General features: G+C 32.9%; 1 protein-coding gene across 1 annotated transcript in view; it reads left to right on the top strand.

Moving 5' to 3' along the window:
* LOC111045768 (adenylate cyclase type 2) overlaps positions 1 to 18,790 on the top strand; it is a 325,456-nt gene that overhangs the window by 23,659 nt on the left and 283,007 nt on the right. The window contains exon 2 of the mRNA XM_039429390.1: positions 9,660 to 9,719. The gene's annotated coding sequence lies outside the window, so the exon portion shown is untranslated. The remainder of the gene's footprint in view (positions 1 to 9,659; positions 9,720 to 18,790) is intronic.

Here is an 18,790-nt window from a genome sequence, read left to right as displayed (position 1 = left end):
TAATTGTATCAATATTTAAAAGTGAGGTAGAGTAATAATTGTTTCTTTTTTATTGTCGAATTCCACTTCTTAATGCAATACAATCAACAATAATACGGTAATAAGAAAATACAGCAGAGATCTGAAGTTTAAGGTAAGCCTACTGGTAAAACTCAGCCTTGACTGAAAAATTCCTAGTAATTTTTCTGTAATTTATTATTAAAACTTTTAGATAATTTTTATTCAATATTAAACCATATAGAGAAAACATTAGGCCCACTCAAGATTAAATCTTCGAATGTTTTCTCTATGATTTAACTATTTTCAGAGCAATATTTTGTTGTGGAAATGCCGGCAAACCGGCTAAGTGTTTCAGTCAGGCCCCCTCGTTCAACAATATGGAATGGCCGAGAGCGTAAAGGCGTAATACATCAAACCTCAAAGCTCAGTGAATAACAATCATGATCTAGGTTTGAATCTCGGTCAATGACATTTTTTTTTGTCAATGAATTACGACTTTTATTAGCTATTTTTTATATTAGTTACTGTAATTTAAATTTCAATCAATTTTTTTGATATATTTTGAGACAAAACTGTGAAATATGCAATTATATTTATTTTCACATTATTTCAAAATAGTAATAAAAATTCTATTCATCCATCTATCCATGAGATATTGCACCGAGCGCAAAGCGCGAGCTATAAAAATTCAAACAATTATTCGAAATATTAATAGTATAAAAATATGGTCACTATTGTAAATTATTAATTAGTAATATTGAAATTAATTGACAGTAGAAGTTGTCATCACCAAGATTCAAACTATCAAAATAGGCTGTTTGAATTTTATTTATTTTTCAATTTCTTATATATTGGGAAGTTTTTTTTTTTGGTGTGGCGAAAAATAGCGTTCGCAACACGGGCAAAAATGTTTTTCCGGCTCTCGAATGCTTCAAGTTCTCGACTTCGTCTCGAACTTGAAAACCGCGATCTCGAGCCGGAAAACGTACATTTTCGACCCTAGGTGCGAAATATACTATTATTCATGTCCAACGGATCTCGAAAACGGCTCTAACGATGTTCACAAAATTTGGAACATAGTAGTTTTATACAATAAAAATTCGATTGCATTAGGTCTCATCCCTGGGAAGCACACTGAAGGACATGAGAAGAATAATAATTATTTATCCTTGGGAAAACAGCTGCTAATTTAGTCGTCTGTCGATAGTGGGAGATGCGAGTGTGTGTGTGGGAGTGAAACAGAATTATGTTCAGCCTTTGAACTATTGCAATTAATCAGCTCATCTCACGACAAATATTATCTGGAAATTTAAATCGACTTGATCAAAATATCTGATTGTTTGACATGACCAACGATATGATTTTATTCAAGATCGATTTTTTTTTAAATTATATTAACAAATATATTGTAGCAAACATAGTATATCATTCTAAATTAAAGTATATGAAAAAAATCAAAGTTGATCATTATTTTACAGTTTTAAGTGATTGGTGAGTGTTATTTTGTTAGTCATTCAATTTGGTTTGTAAACAATCTAAATTTGTACTTTCCTGTTTGCAAATGTTTGGACTGAGCATTGGACCTGAATTCAAATCAAATCAAATCAAATCAAATTGGTTTTTATTATCATGATTTCAGGGTACAAATATTCATATTATACAACAATGTTACATCTTCTGCAACCAAACAATCATAAATAAAACTTACAGTTGAACTAAAAAATTAATCATTATAACTAAATCTAGTTGTTATTATATCGTAGCTCCAGAAAATACAACATTATATTTTAAAAAACATCATGAAAACTCTCCACAAAGGCAAAGCCTGTGTGTGGAAGAGGGTCTTGGCGATGATTGGCTAACGTCGGACTGTCCCCATACTTGCATCTATCACATTCTTGGGTAAACCAGGTATTAATATCAGAGAAAATTTGAAGTTTAAAGGATTTTAAGTATAAAAGATGTAAACATTTAGAGTTAAATTTGGACTATCATTACACGACATTTGCTTTATTTATACAAAGAATGAATTATCACTTCTATATTTGTCCTCCCAATCTCCTTTAACCAGACATTAACATTTTTTTTATAAATATTTTTGGATTTACCTTCGGTATTACGTAGATTTTCAGGCAGATTTCTATACAGAGTGTGTGCTATATAATAAGTATTAGTAGTGGAATGAGTTTTGACTAGCCTTGGAACTTGGATTCCTATTGCTTCTGACGAACGAGTTCGATAGCTGTGCTCAATTTTCTTAAACATATCTTTATGATTTTTGTACATGTATAATAATATATTTCTTACATAAATTTGCCTTATACTTAAAACATTGAATTCTTCAAAAATTTCATCAGTAGGAGTGCGTATACGTTTTCTTAATGCTGTTTTGATAATAGATTTCTGTGTAACTTCCAAGGGTTTTAGTAATGTTTTATAGGCACCCCCATAAGCTAAAATTCCCACTTCGATAAGTGACTGAACATAAGAAAAATATATATTTCGTAGCTCTTTTAGTGATAGAATTTTGTTTAATTGGTAGGAAATGTAAATGGCTTTGCGAATTTTACTTTTCAAGAATGCAATATGAGCCGACCAATTCAATTTCTCATCTATCATTACTCCTAAATATTTATAAGCTACTACACTTTCAATCGATTCACAGTTACATTGTATATTGGTAGGTTCAGTACAAGAATGTAGAGTGATGTTATTAATTCTGTCTTCTTGCCTTCTTCTGGAAAAAAATTCTATGAATTTAGATTTCTTAATATTTAAAGTCAATATGTTATTATCAAACCATTTCTTCAAGAGATGAAGATCTGATGTAGCGTTTTGGTACAGTTCTTGTTTATTTTTACCAGTCACATGTATTGCTGTGTCGTCAGCAAATAAAAATAGATTTCCCTTGATTGGAACTTTTGACACATTATTAACATAGATTAAAAACAGTAAGGGACCCAAAGTACTTCCTTGGACCACACCATACTCTATTACATTTGGTTTACTATCTACTCCTAATATTTGAACAATTTGTTTTCTATCAGAAAGATAACTTTTGAACCATTGATATGAAATATCACGAATTCCAATAAAATCAAGTTTTTTCAGCAGTTTTTGTCGGTCAACGGTATCGAAGGCCTTTGCCAAATCGAGAAATATTACTAAACTTTCCAGATTAACACTTGAAGCCTGATCAATCTCTTGCGTCAGGCTGAAAAGAGCATCAGAAATATTTTTGTTTTTCCTGAAACCGAACTGTTTGTTAGTTAGAATGTTGTTGGTTTCAATGTAATCACTCAATTGATGTTTAACTATTTTTTCCAAAACTTTAGAAAAAACACTTAACAAAGAAATCGGTCTATAGTTACTCTTTTCAGACTTATCTCCATTTTTGAACAGTGGAAAAATTTTGGCTATCTTAAAAGTATCTGGAAAGATGCCTTGTGAGATACTCAAGTTGTATATGTACTTTAGAGGTTTTACGAATAATTTTATATGTTGTTTGAAAATTTTAGTAGATATTCCATCATGACCCGGTGCAGACATTCCTCTCAGTTCTAAAACAGTGCGCAAAATATCATTATCAGTAACCTCTTTGAAGTGGAATTCGGTATTCGAACAATAGTCTTTGATTTAAGTGATGGTGATTTTCGACCTCCTTAGAAAAATGTTCTAATGAAAAACTCGGTTTCTTGTTATCTCGACCTGATATCTCATTAATCACACGCCAAAACTTTTTTGGATCGTTTCCAGCTTCATTCAATTTATCTCTATAGTATTGATTCTTAGTGTTTTTTAACAAGCAACTTAATCTATTCCTATAGGCCTTAAAGTAATTCACAAGCTCAACATTAAATGGTTGTTTCTTAACTAATTTGTACAATTTATCTCTTTCTCTAACCGACCTGACCAGCCCTTCAGTTATCCACGGCTTGATTTTTTTGAATTTTGGATTAGTTTGCACAACACATTTCCTGGACTTATCGATAAACTTATTAACGGTTAGATAAAAATTATTAGTTGCGCTATTCACATCATTTTCAATCAATACCGTATCCCACGATTCTTTTTCAAGCAAAGAAAAAAATATGTTGTTATCTATAATAAATTTAGGAGAGGAGGTATCTTTTCCTCTTGAACTCTTAGAACTCACCTGGAGAGCCAAAGCGTAATGATCAGTTATTGGTACTCTAACTACTGCCGACTGAACCATGTCAATGTCGTCTTTTTTTATAAACATATGATCTATTAATGTACTACTAATATTATGAACTCTTGTTGGCTTATCGATACAATTAACAAATCCGTTCTCGCATAATACCTCCAAGTATAAATCGGTTTGTTCATCCTGTTTCAAAATATTTATATTTATATCCCCAGCTTTTATATATGTTTTATCTCTAGTCGTCTTATTGCAGTAATCGCTTAAATGATCTATGAAGCAAGAAACGATTGAGTCATGTGTTCTATAGGCAGCAAGTAAACAATAACTTTTGTTGTCGTAATGAAAATCTATTTCTAATGCATTTACTCCTCCTATATTAATACTAGTTCCCACTGCTGATAATGTTTTCCTTATGAAAACAAGTACTCCGTCATTCCTGGTACGTTTTGATGTCGTACGCAAAGTATCGTATCCATCCAACAATTGTCCTACATCATCTTCGTTAAGCCAAGTTTCAGACAATATTATAATGTCCATTTTGTGTTTCACTATATTTAAACCAATTGCTAAGTTATCAAAGTTTTCGTTATAACTTCTTATGTTTAAATGAAATATCTTCAAATTATCATCAATAAAGAAATCATTAAGAGAGTTGAAGTCATTCAACTCTACACAAGATATACTGTTATAGTTTTCCAATTCCGTTTCGTGCCTTTCCATTTCAAGAAAAGAAAGATTAAACAAAATATGCCCTCCTCGCCCTACCGTTTTTCATTATTAATTCATAATTTTTCCCCATCGTCTCGTCAAGTCTAGAACTAAAAATTAATCCTCCCTTAAAAATAAACGCTTCAGGTCATCTAGATAGTTCATAGTGTAATAAGCTAATTGATTTTTGATTATTATTGAAAATAAATAAAATGATCATACGCATATCAAACCTCATGACAACACCGATAAAACAAAATAAAGAAATTCTCTGGGATGCATTAACCTTATGATAAGTGAAGTATTATATCTATAACTAAATAAAATAAAATCCCTGTTTAATATGTGATCATGATAGCCAAAATAGTACTTAAGTCATCTTAATAGTACAAAGATTAATAAACTAATTGATCATTGATTATTATTGCAAATAAAGAGATAAAAATTAAATGCGAAAAAGTATTAGAATTAGGAATATGACGACCGCAAGCGATCATATACGTATGTCAAACCTCATGACAACACCGATAAAACAAAATAAAGAAAATTCTCTGGGATGCATTAGCCTAATATTAAGTGAAGTATTATATCAATAACCAAATAAAATAAAATCCCTGTTCAATATATAATCATGATAACCAAAATAGTACTAAAGTCATCTTGATAGTTCAAAGAATAATAAACTAATTGATCATTGATTATTATTGTAGATCAAGAGATAAAAATTAAATGAGAAAAAGTATTAGAATTAGGAGTATGACGACCGCAATTCAAGTGTATGGATTATAACCTACTTTTTGGACTATTTATAGTGTACAAAGGCAAGAAGCCTCGAGTCTTAGATAAGAATCTCTATTGTTTCTATAACAGCTTTCATTGAGGTCTACCCGGTAATAATTCCATGTTCAGAATATTCTTTTCCATTAACATTATTACAAAAATGATGGAGAACTGAATGAATTTTTGAACATTTAAATTTGAGAAATTATCGAACGGTATATCGTAGCTATACTGTTACAAACTTGCACCAGCATTACTGCATATCCACAAAAATAACATTTATTCCACAAATATCCAGCGCATATTTTGCAGCTTAAACAGTAGTTGTAGCCACAACTGTGGCTTCCGAAATCTACCATCGCCTTTGATAAAAATACAAGTTGAAATCCGAAGCTTGAATATTTTTTTGCTTTGCAGCAGATGGCGTAACGTGCACTAATTTCAAACAGAAGGACAGGCGCTTGTTAGCTATATAACACTGCTGTTGATTTACGTGCGAAACGAGATCCGAGAATGTTTACTGAAAATTTATTGTCACTTGGGACTAGAATTTTTCCACCATCTACCCAACTAACAAACACAAGGCTCTCGCAGAACTCGTGCAATATTGATATTGGATTCATGGATGATTGGTTCTGGCTTTTTTCCAATATAACTTCTTCAGGCAACAGTATTATTTCGAATCCAGAATCACTTCAGGTGGAAAATTGAGATTTTTCAATTACAACTTCAAACACGATTATCATATAGCTCCTTCGAAAGAACTATGTCATCAAATAAAGGTGAAACTAAATTTCATTTTTCATCATCGGTCGTGACCAAATCGTAATTTCAATTCCACATCCTTGAACGACCTCTTTTAACATTTTTAATCCAACAGAGGTTAACTTAATTCTATTCAGTTTTAAATGGTTCTCTCTCTTTGAACTCTTTGAAGAACAGTCCAATTTCTATTATAAATTTCATTTCAGGCGAAGCTGCGCTGAATCTTTAGTGTCTTTCTCACTTGAAAGTTCATGTGTTGAGATTAAAAATACTTAGTGCTGGTTGAATTTTTGTTATGATTACTTTAACGAGAGCCAAACAGAGAAACCTTCTTTTCGAAAAAGCCCTGTGTGATTGGTTCTCGTGGAATTTATCAAGATTAAATTTTAACCGGCTTCTGTGCAACCGGGCCCAGAATATTTAATAGTTGAACTGATTTTCCACAATCATAATAACATATTGATTTTCACTGAGAAAGATGCACACATGATGCGTTTGTATGAGAAATCGATAATTCAAGATGAATAGAGAAGTCAAGTCTCAAAAATTGTTCCAGCTTCCTAAAGGATGGGAGTATGTTGTAGTAACAAACAGAGAAAATACTAATAACAATGAATTTCAACATAGTCAGTATAATTATGTACCAACAAATTTGCTCAATACTACCATAGAGAAACAATAGCATAAGTAGATATCCCATGGTATAGGGCGTTTATGTCGCAACTTTTACTGTTATCCCCAGCTGATAGTCCACGTAGCTCTTTCCTGTGAAGCTTTATCACGCTGGTAGTCTCTCATATTGTGCCGTTCAAACACTCTTACCCGGTCAAAACAGTAAAAATCGACAATAATCGACAGTAATCGGCTTGAGATAACAGTAAAAGTTGCGATATAAACGCCCTATACCATGGGATATCTACTAACGCTATTGTTTCTCTATGATACTACTCAATCCCAATAATGTTTACAATTATTACGATGGTTAACAGCTTGATTTATCACTCAATGATCTATTTTAGCAAGAATTTTAATGAATTATTTATTACTGGCTCAATAAATGAATCGGTCAATGATTGAACATGATGAAGAGTTTCAGAACTTGGGATACTATAGCTTCATATTATAGAGTTTCAGATACTATAGCTGGAGATTTAGTTTCAACACAAAACCGCAGTCCTGTGTACAAGTCTAATAATGTGGATGTGACAAAAATAAAAACTGTGTATTTCCACTTATCGAAAAATTCACAATAACAATTCTTAATCAACAAATGTTATAAATTCAAAAGCAATCCTAGTCAGTAAATGGTTAAGAAATTGTGTATTTTGATGAATTATGTATAATTAGATCAATAAGGATGGATTGATGAATGAACAAGATGAAGAGATTCAGAAATTTGGATACTACAGCTGAAGATGTATGAAGAATACTTATGAACTTTGGAGTGGAGGAAGAGTTTGAAATTTTTTAATCGAGTATGGAGGGGTGATTGCTACAGAAGCATTAATAAAACCACAGAGTAAATCCACAAGTCTTTTTAATTGATTGGATAAATAAATATCCAGGCCCATATAATTCTCATGAATGGAAAAGGTTAACAAATATTCCAGTAAAATCAATGAAGACTACAAAAGTAAGATTCACGATATAGTCAATCTTAAGGTGCGTACAGATTTACGCGCCGCGAACATGAGCAATTCACTTTTAATCAGCTGATGCCAAGCTTTTTATGTCTGTATCTTACCGTTTCTATAAAAATACAGATATAATCAGCTGATTAAAAGTGAATTGCTCATGTTCGCGGCGCGTATATCAGTACGCACCTATACAAGATCCATCAACACACACCATACCAGCCCGTTATTGATGGTTTAGAACCGGACATTTCGCATCGTTCCCCACTTACACGCTTGTACGCCATGTAATCTCCTCCATATTTACATGAGATCCCATTTGCCAAAGGTAACAATCCTGCTTACATTGAAGAAGGTTTACAGCTCAGAGCCCCCATGAAGTAGTCTTGGAATTTGATTTACATAGCAAAGCAATCAATTGCTTGCTTTAGACACTAGACTACGTAGGATGATGCGAAGACATCTTGCCTCTAAGCAAAGACGTGATGCAATATTTGAGATGCTACTTGAGTGACTTGAATAAGGAATAGCCTTTGGTGTCTTAGCCTCCGTCATTTATGTTAATTCGACGCTCCAATCCACTCCACTTCAAAGCAACGACAACAGCTGTGAACAGTGAACACCCCAAGCACTTTCAACGAGTCTAATCACTATCATCTAACAACTAAATGAAAATCAGAGACAGGGGTAACGGCAGGACGATGAATAACATACTGAATAATATTATATTCGTAGATGAAGAAGAAGAAGAAGAAGAAGAAGAAGAAGAAGAAGAAGAAGAAGAAGAAGAAGAAGAAGAAGAAGAAGAAGAAGAAGAAGAAGAAGAAGAAGAAGAAGAAGAATCTTATCATCTTATCTTATTATTGTATTGAAAGACTTTTGCAAAACTGTTTCAAACCAAATTTCATTCGGCCCTTCAGGTTTTATTTATTTTTTTCAATGTGAATTTCAATATTTTATCTATTAAATAAATTTACACATTTCACATTTTATTAAATAAATAAAATATTAAGATTCACATTATTCAAATTATTATAAATTTTATTTATTTGAGATACATATGAGAGCACAAGGATAATATCCCATAATTGTTCTCTTAACACATAATACAAGTAAAATTATTGAAAATGCAATATTTTATACGATTTGACTCATATTTTACGAAAATAATTTGATTGGGTCAAAAATTTAAAGTTAGAGGAAATGAAGCTGGTTGTTTTTTCCCAGAACAGCATGAAAAGGCTACAACATCCATGTTTGTCAGTCAGGCGAGACCAGAGAGTTTAGAATTTATTACAAACTCTATAGTCTGTAGACAGGACTGTTTTTAGAACAAGACATTTCTGAAAGCTAGCGGGTTCCAACAGACAGTTGAAAATCAACGGCTCTTTGCGTTGTTTACACACAGACAGATTTCCCTGTTTGTGATAATCATGAAACCCTGTTATTCACAAGATTTTTACGGTTGTATTCGAATGTGAATGGGAAATTTTAACAAAGGTATTCCTGTTTGTGAATATGAAACTGTTATCCACAAGATTCTTGGTTTATATTTGAATGTGATTGGGAAATTTGAAAACATTTATGTTTCTCTGTTCCAGCAGACTTGTGACTACAAAAACATCAGAGTACAAGGTACTTTGTTCCCAAGGACACTCCATAAGGTAAGTGATGAAATTTATCTATTCAATTTTCTGTTTGAAAAGCCTCAATCATGTACCAGTTTTCCGTCTTGGAACTCCTCAAATATCACATGATTCTGACATCTTTGCACAGTTTCAGGATGAATAAAATCTTATTAGCAGTTATTGAATAAAGCAAAGCAGAGTAGATTTACGCCACTAGTAGTTGAGTTAAATGTCATCATCATCTTACGTACAAGGATTAGGTTAATGCCTGTTCCGACTTACAAACAGCTTATTAGTATCTATATTCCAATTATTACAAAATTACGCTATAATATATACAAGTAGTGTATTTATTGCCATCTCTTCCGTGGCCTACCAATAGATCTTTTCCCTGCCGGTTTATAATTCAATATCTGTAGTGGAAGCCTTTCTGCCGGCATTCTTTCCACATGGTCTTTCCACTGCTTCCGGTATTGTGTGATTTTTTCCAACAAGCTGTAAATTCCTAGCTCTGCTCGGATATCATCGTTTCTGATGTGGTCCCTTCTATCGCAGCCCTTGGTTCTCCGGAGGAATCGCATCTCCGCCGCCTGCACTCTACTCTCTAGGGGTTTAGTTGTAACCCACGACTCACTTCCGTAGAGGAGGACTGGAGCAGCCATTATTCTATAAAATGTCATTATAGTTTCTATCCGTGCTTGCTTCCCCAAGGTTCTGCTAATATTGCCACATACCACTTGGAATTTTCCAATCTTTTTCTTGATATCCAAATCTTCACTATAACTGATGTCGCATCCTAAATATGTATATTTCGACACTTGTTCTAGAACTTCATTGTCAATCACAATTTTTGACCGGGTTGGATGTTTATCTGTGAAAGCCATAATTTTTGTCTTGTCTTGAGTTAAATGTTCAGTTTAATATTATGAGTTAATGTTGTTCAGTTTGATATTATCACGCGTCTAGGTTTCACTAACTATCACGAGAGAAGCTAAAATCTCACTACCTCACTCTCTCCTCAAACCTCCCAAAGTTTCTTCTCATCAGCTGATATCTCAAGAAATAGAGAAAGAGTGGGGATGCGTATCATAAACACTCCTTCGTTTTAGATCAAACTCGTTTGCAGCGTTTTGACTCTCTCTCCTTTGTCACAAAATACTTTGTGACAATATAAATTAAATGAATATTGGTTTCGGATTGGATATGATTGTATATTGGTATCGGATGAATATTGGTTGGTATCGGATTATACCTGTTCTAAATAAGTTAGTTCTTCTCCTGACGATTCAAATACTGACCTGTTGGATCGGTGATGGAACAACTTTTTCTCATATCGGTAACATTATTTTTCATTGGTATAAATACCGAAAAAGGTATGAGAAAACTCTATCATACCACAAAATAATAAATTTGCAGACAAGAACATCAGGTTGTGAAGTTAGCAAACCGTAGATGCTCACAAATAGACAAAATACTTTGTGACAATATAATATGTTCAAATTTCAGTATTAATCGCCAGCTATTTCGATTCAGTTTTAGCAAAGGGCAAGCGACCTCTGTTTCTCAACAATTTTCCCAGAAACAGTGAGAAAATTATTTGTTGCCATATAGGAGTTTCACGTATTAGCAGGATAGCACTGGTAATATGTGAACAATTTTATAAAAATTAATGGTTTTAGCCAGGATAGTTTGCTACTCTGACCTTATAAAATTACCCACGCACTTCCCATTACCCACGCACATGCTTGAAAGCTCATTTGGGCATCACTGCAAAAAAATTGTGAACAATATTTTTCATGAGAATCAATAGTTCTTCCCCGCTTTCTATTCCTGTCCATAAAAATTTTATTGAAAAACAGAACTTCACTGCTTGCCGGATATGAATAAGTCGAATGTTATCCCCAATTTGTATACAGTTCAAAATAATAACCTGTCTTCCAATGTGGAACGACAAAGCGTTCTCGGCATTTCAACATTATATGCATGCATGCAATGAAATAAATGTATGTCCAATTGTCCATGATGGACCTTCTTGTTTTCCTCGTTAGTACGCAGACAGATGATGACCAAGAATGATGATGTTGATGATGATTATTGTGATGATGGTGACGATGATAATGATGATGATAGTGCTACTTGTCATTTGGTTTTGTCGAGAACAGAGAATTCAATTACAATTGAAGCGTTCGTTCGCTGGTTAATTAAAACAGATTATTTTTCACTCAATAAATATACTATAATTTATTCACTGTCGTTTCTCTTAATACCTCGTGTCAAATAGAGAACGGCCTCACAATTACTCCGAGAATGAATTGTGTAATTTGAATGTGGATAGAATTATCGGAATAAATGTTCATTATTATTATTACTAGTTACATGATTAATAATGCAGGCAGCTTTTGTATTTCATTAAAATTTACGGGCTTTTGATGTTGAAATGTTCTAGAATTCTTTTCACCGCTGAAGCTTTGTCAATTTATTTTAGATTATTATTATGAAAAAAATCTCTATTAGGCGAAGTTAGGACTTTCATCATTGTTCATCATAATTTATCACCATTATCATCAATAATTATCATCATTGTTCGAATATAAAAGGTAATAGGCAGATGATTCTATCCTAAAAAAATCTCCAATCAGAAATATTGTGATTAGTAAATAATATGAAGCAATCTTATTTATCTCTTTTCTGTATAGGGCTACTTTTATAGAAATAGAAAGAAAAATAAAGATCTTAGTACCCTTCTTGAAATATTCAATCACAACATGTCTCCACTTGAAAATGGCATCAATGTCCGAAACATGTTGTGATTAAATATTTCAAAAAGGGTACAAATATTTTTATTTTTCTTTCTATTAATATGAAGCAAATTTCGAGAATCGACTAAACACCTTGAGATTGAAGGTTTATCAACATCGCGGTGGATATTAACCATGAAGTGAATATCAAGTGAACATGGGACATTTGGTTGAAAGCTCACAATCAGCTCATAAGGTTGAATAGAGATGAATATTGCTCAAACAATGAATTACCGTATCTGAGAGTGAATTACTTAGCCCACAATAATATTACCTATTACATGAATGGAAAGCTCCACATAAATCCACTAGCTAGCTCACAAAACTCGTCATTCCACAATTTCTGAGTTCAGGTTGAATTTGTTATATTATGATAATTGTATTAAATGTGACACTAGGCTTTTAATTTCTCTGTGAGGCTCATTATGGATCTCAGATGAATGAATAGATGAATATCGTATTTTATAGACAATATGCAATTAAATTCCTCAAAATTCCATGTGAGAGTCTCTCAGAGCTAGGGAATAAGTGATTCAGCTAGGGAGTAAGTCAATTCAGCTCTTAAAGTATTCTAAATGAATGAATAGATAAATAAATACCTGTCCAGTCTCTAATCGTATCCTTTTTGCAGTTTTCAAATTCTCCAAATGCTATGCAAGAGTCTCTCAGAGTTAGGGAATAAGAGGATTTATTCAGATTAGTATGCAGTCCCATATATCATTCAATGCATGACAATTTTCGAATCAGTGCTCTTTCTCTCTTGTCATGTAGCAGTATTCGATTTTTGCAAACTTTTCCAATCCATCAAACATCCCTCGTCAGGGGGGGGGGCACACCAGAGGACAACTTTTCCATGTGCTTCCATTGGTGGCCGGCATTTCATCAACACTCTGCATTACTAAAGTTTGGTTCTTGTGAATTTCTGAAGAAAATGTCATGTGAGAAATTCCACTCCAATTGAAAAAGTTTCTATAGTATTTCGGTCAGTTTCGATATGTATATTTTATGTCTTCAAGTCTCTATTCTCTCTCTTTAGTGCTAATGGTTTTTTATTTGTATTTCGGTCTGTTTTTTACTTTCCTTGCCCTATTACCATAGGTAAGGAAAGTATTGCTTTCCGAAAAAAATTAGGTACCCCAATTTGTAAATTTCTATACAATAAATTTCTAGGCCCCCTGAGTCCAAAAAAGTAGTTTTTGGGTATTGGTCTGTATGTATGTGTGTGTGTGTGTGTGTGTGTATGTGCGTCTGTGTACACGATATCTCATCTCCCAATTAACGGAATGACTTGAAATTTGGAACTTAAGGTCCTTACAATATAAGGATCCGACAATTTCGATCAAATGCAATTCAAGATGGCGGCTAAAATGGCGAAAATGTTGTCAAAACAGGGTTTTTCACGATTTTATCGAAAACGGCTCCAACGATTTTGATTAAATTTATACTTAGAATAGTCATTGATGAGCTCTATCAACTGCCACAAGTTCCAGATCTGTAAAATTTCAGGAGCTCCGCCTCATGTATGCAAAGTTTGATTTTAGATTCTCAATTATCAGGCTTCAGATACAATTGAAACAAAATATTTCGAGTGGGAAAGATTGAAAATGAAAATCTCTACGGTTCATGGCCAGTAACATTTTCACCTTAAATTGAAAATAAGCACGAGACTCGAGAAAATGTGATTATCCAATTGTAAACTGTTGGCAACTGTTAAATCTATTGAATGATGAAGAGATAGCAGACCTCATATTTCACCAGCGTTATTGTCATGTCACCAGCTGGCTCAGATCTTTTTTTATCAAGTAATATTTTTATTTATCTATCAAGTTTATCAAGTAAACTTGAGATGCGCGTGGACACTAGCGTCAGGTGATCAATTTCTATAACGGCAAGGAAAGTTGTGTGAGTGTGCCACACCAGATTTTTTAAATATTTTATTGATTTATTCCACGTTCTAAGTTAGTATTCCACCTATTTAGTACTCTAGAATTCCAGTCATAGATCCTCTTCGTAATTGCTTTCATCATTATCTTATAGATATTTCATACGTTATAGATATTTTTTTATATTTTATTGAATAAATCGATTGATTGATTGATTGAGTACTTTATTTATGTAGATTACAATATATACTGGCTTATACACTTGTATACAATAGCTTACAATACAGCAAAGTTATAGATGAATTTACATAATATAGACTAAGAAAATAACTATTGAACTGTATATTATATGAAAAAGCAATTTGTAATATAATAACTATAGATAATAATCATATTGTTATGCATCTACATAAATTGGCGGAGCTTTGGACATATCAATGTCCATTCTTTGGGAAGAATATTAAAAATATCCTCCCCACTAACTCTCTACCAAAACGTTAATTTCGTTATTTAAACTAAGGATTTATTTATTAATGGAAATATTGTAAAAGTTTTAATCAATATGAATATTGAAGAGAAAAAACAGAAAATTGATAAAGTCAAATAATTATATAGGTAGATAAGATCAAATAATTGATTAATAAAATAAAGTAGGCTGAAAGTAGATCAGGGTTATCAAATTTCAGTAATATACAGCAGTATGCAGTGGATAATTAAAATAACATGAGTTTATATAATATATATATATATATATATATTATATATATATATATATATATATATATATATATATATATATATATATATATATACAATTCGTTCTATAACATGGTTTAAAGGTTTATATTGGTGGAATGGGTGAGGGATGGTTGTCATGTGATCGTTCTAGGGCCGGACATTTTCAGTCATTTGTTCCAAAATATGTTTTTTTAAAGTCAGGTTGAAGCTCGCTCGGCTCTCGATAGACCTGATAGAAACAGGAAGTGTATTCCATGCACGACAGGCACTGACTAAGAAGGATTTTGTGAAAATAGTAGTTCGATGATTGGGTATCCTTAAAGTACTTTCTCCGGTTCTAGTATGTGAAGCATCTATCCTCCTACCAGATAAATTTGAGACAAATTTGAAATCATCTTTAAAATAGTTCGGATTACCGTATTTCAAGATATCTCTAACAAGCTTGACTATTCGAAAAAACCTCTGATCGGGAAGCTTCAATGTTGAACTAGCAATGTGGGCTGGGGTGATATGATCATGGCGTTGGAGAGAGTAGACGAAACGTAGACAATAATTTTGGCAACGCTGTAGTTTATCATTCAGAGTGACTTGCATATCATTAAGAACAGAATTACAATACATTAAATGTGGGAAGATGAGAGATTGAACCAATAATAATTTAATGTTTCTAGGGAGGATATCGTGCATTTTCTTCAATGCATGCATGGCTGAGAATACCTTTTTACAAGTTTTGTTCACTTGTTCTGACCAGTCAAGAGTATTATTCATAATAATGCCTAAATTTTTAACTGAGCTACAGTAAGGAATGTCATTACCGTCTACACTAACTTTGTGAATCGATTCAAGGTCAATATTGTTTATAAGACGAGAATATCCAATTATAATGGGTTGTGTTTTGATGGGATTAAGCTTAAGGCCATTTTTCTTTGTCCATTCCACTATCGAATTGATATCCTGATTCATTATTCCAACTGTTTCATTAATTTTTGTTATGGGACAGCTTAAATATATTGAAGGTCGTCTGCATAAGTATGGAAACTGGAGAATTTGATAATGGAAGAAAGGTCATTAGCATACAAAGTGAAGAGGAGAGGGCCTAAAATTGAACCTTGTGGTACTCCATGCATAACGTTTTTCCAAGTTGACTTTTTGTCACCGACAGATACACATTGTTTCCTACCTAATAGATAGGATTTAAACCAAACTAACGAGTTGTGACTGAAACCAAGAATAGCCAACTTATTCAGAAGGAATGTATGATCAACAGTATCAAATGCTTTAGAAAAATCAAATAGGGTGAGGATGGTGCATTTTCTTTGGTCCATAGCTAACCTTATATCATCAGTGACACGAAGCAGAGCTGTCTCAGTTGAATGGAATTTTCTAAAGCCTGATTGAAAGTTATGAAGCTTACTATTGTTGTCTAGAAATTTTACAACTTGAGCATGAATGAGTCTTTCTAGCACTTTGGACAATGCAGGTAAAATACTGATTGGTCTAAAATCCTCAACTTTATTGGGTGATGGAACTTTATTTAGAGGGCGAACCAGAGCAAACTTCCAGTTTTCAGGGAAAATGCCTTCTTCAAGTGACTTGTTGAAAATGTATGTAATGGTTGGTAAAACAGCAAATAACATCTTCTTGATAAATTTAATAGGAATTTTGTCTACACCCGTAGCATTACTATGAATACGTTGAATTGCTCTGAAAGTGTCTTCTTCTGAGATTGGATGGAAATGAAATTGATCAGTGATTGGTAAATCTAATTTTTTAACCTGCTCTTCAAGATCATCTATATGATTAGCAATGACAACTTCGTCGCGTTGGTTAGAGTGTGAAACGAAATGGTCATTTATATTATTCAATGGTAAGTCAATTTGTGGATTCGATTTCTGTTTGCCAAGCCCGAATTCTTTTATTCCCTGCCAAAGTGATTTAGAGTCTTGTCTATTGTTTGTCATAAACGAATTCAAATACCTAATCTTTGAGTTCCGTAATTCCTGTTCAACCCTATTTCTAAGGCTCCTATACTCTATCAAACTGTCCAAGTCAAATGTCTTTTTAAATTTTCTATGTGCTTTGTCTCTACGTCCCATCATCTTAAGTATGTCTTCAGTCATCCACGGTACTCGTCGTTTTCTATTAATCCTCCTTGTCACATAAGGTGCATGTTTGTCATACAAAGTCAAAGTCCAATTCTCGAAAGTCTTGACCATGTCATCAACTGAGGGTAATGCTTCAATTTGATGCCATGGAGTCTGAGCCACATCAGTCAGGAAGGCGGCTTCATCAAAGAAATCGATCAGAGAAATCGAAACCTTTCTTCGATTGTATAATTGAATCACTATTTTTGGTTGTTACATCATTATAATTTTGTCATAGACTACTGAGTTTCGTTAGTTTCTTGAGAGTTTCACAGAGATTAAAAATTGTGGTGCAGCACGATGATAATGTTTGTGATGTGACAATCACAAATCGTTCTATTCAATTCGGAATATGAATTCACTTCAATTGATCATATCATATCACCACACGACAAACTATTTCGAAATACTTGACCTACTAACGTGTATATAACATCTTATATTACTAACTTATTCATATTATTTGACATTCAAAAATTGTATATATTTCATGATATATTATACTCTTATGTGAAAATAATTATTGTCCCGGACGATTGTTATTATTCATATCTTTATCAAACCAGGCATAAAAAACTCATTCTCTCACAATACCTTGATTTCTAAAATTTAGTCAATAGAAGATTGAAAAAAAAAATGATTTATACTCTTACATATCTCATGTTCAATCTTAAAAAACAAGATCTATCATCATCGATTTGAATTGAAATACAAATGTATTAATTTGTACGTTAATGAAGAAAGTGAGAAAACAATAATTAATTGAAAATTTGGGAAGTCTTGGTTGATTATTATCTATTAATTAGCATTTATTCATTAACAAATGTAATTTCTAAATCACTTTTTGCTTTTAAAAAGAACGACTAGCTGTCAGATTTTTTCTTCACTGTGACACTATGATTAAATAATTCACTGTGACACTGTGATTCAATCACTCACTGTGACAACGAGATCTTTTGGCAGGTCCGCCATCAACCAAGAAGATGGCGGACCTGCCGAAAGATCTCGTTGTCACAGTGAGTGATTAATTCATTTATTGGAAAAATCTGACTGATAGTCGTTCTTTTTTATAGCAAAATTGATTTAATAATAAGCAGTTTGTGATGGAAAACAACATTGAAGCAATAATTTATAATTTATTTCCATCTGGAGTCTACGTTATTCTTTACGTCACAATTATATTGTAAACCATTTTTTCGTAATAATATTCAAATCATTATCATCACCAACAAGATAGCATTGGATATCAAACACCCATGTGTCTGCTAGACTTTACCAAGTTTCCATCTTAAACTCAACTTTCACGATCGGATAAGCTGGCAGAAGCGAGTTGTTCTGTAAGAGAACAGTTGAAAGTTCGGCTAAAGTTCTTCCTCAAATATTTCAGACCGTCAAAACGCATTCCAGAAGTCAAATTCAGTTTCTTAGAAATTCACTGAGTGTGCCACAGCATATTCAGAACTCGGAAGAAAGGAAGTTGCCGGCATAAAATCATATTAGGTATATAATAAGTGGAACGTGGGAGTTGAAATGAAACGCTTTAG

This window comes from Nilaparvata lugens, chromosome 5, assembly GCF_014356525.2.
Source record: "Nilaparvata lugens isolate BPH chromosome 5, ASM1435652v1, whole genome shotgun sequence".
Classification (NCBI taxonomy): Eukaryota; Metazoa; Arthropoda; class Insecta; order Hemiptera; family Delphacidae; genus Nilaparvata; species Nilaparvata lugens.
The sequence above is the reverse complement of the archived record's forward strand: the minus strand, read 5'-3'. Positions and strand labels throughout refer to the sequence as shown.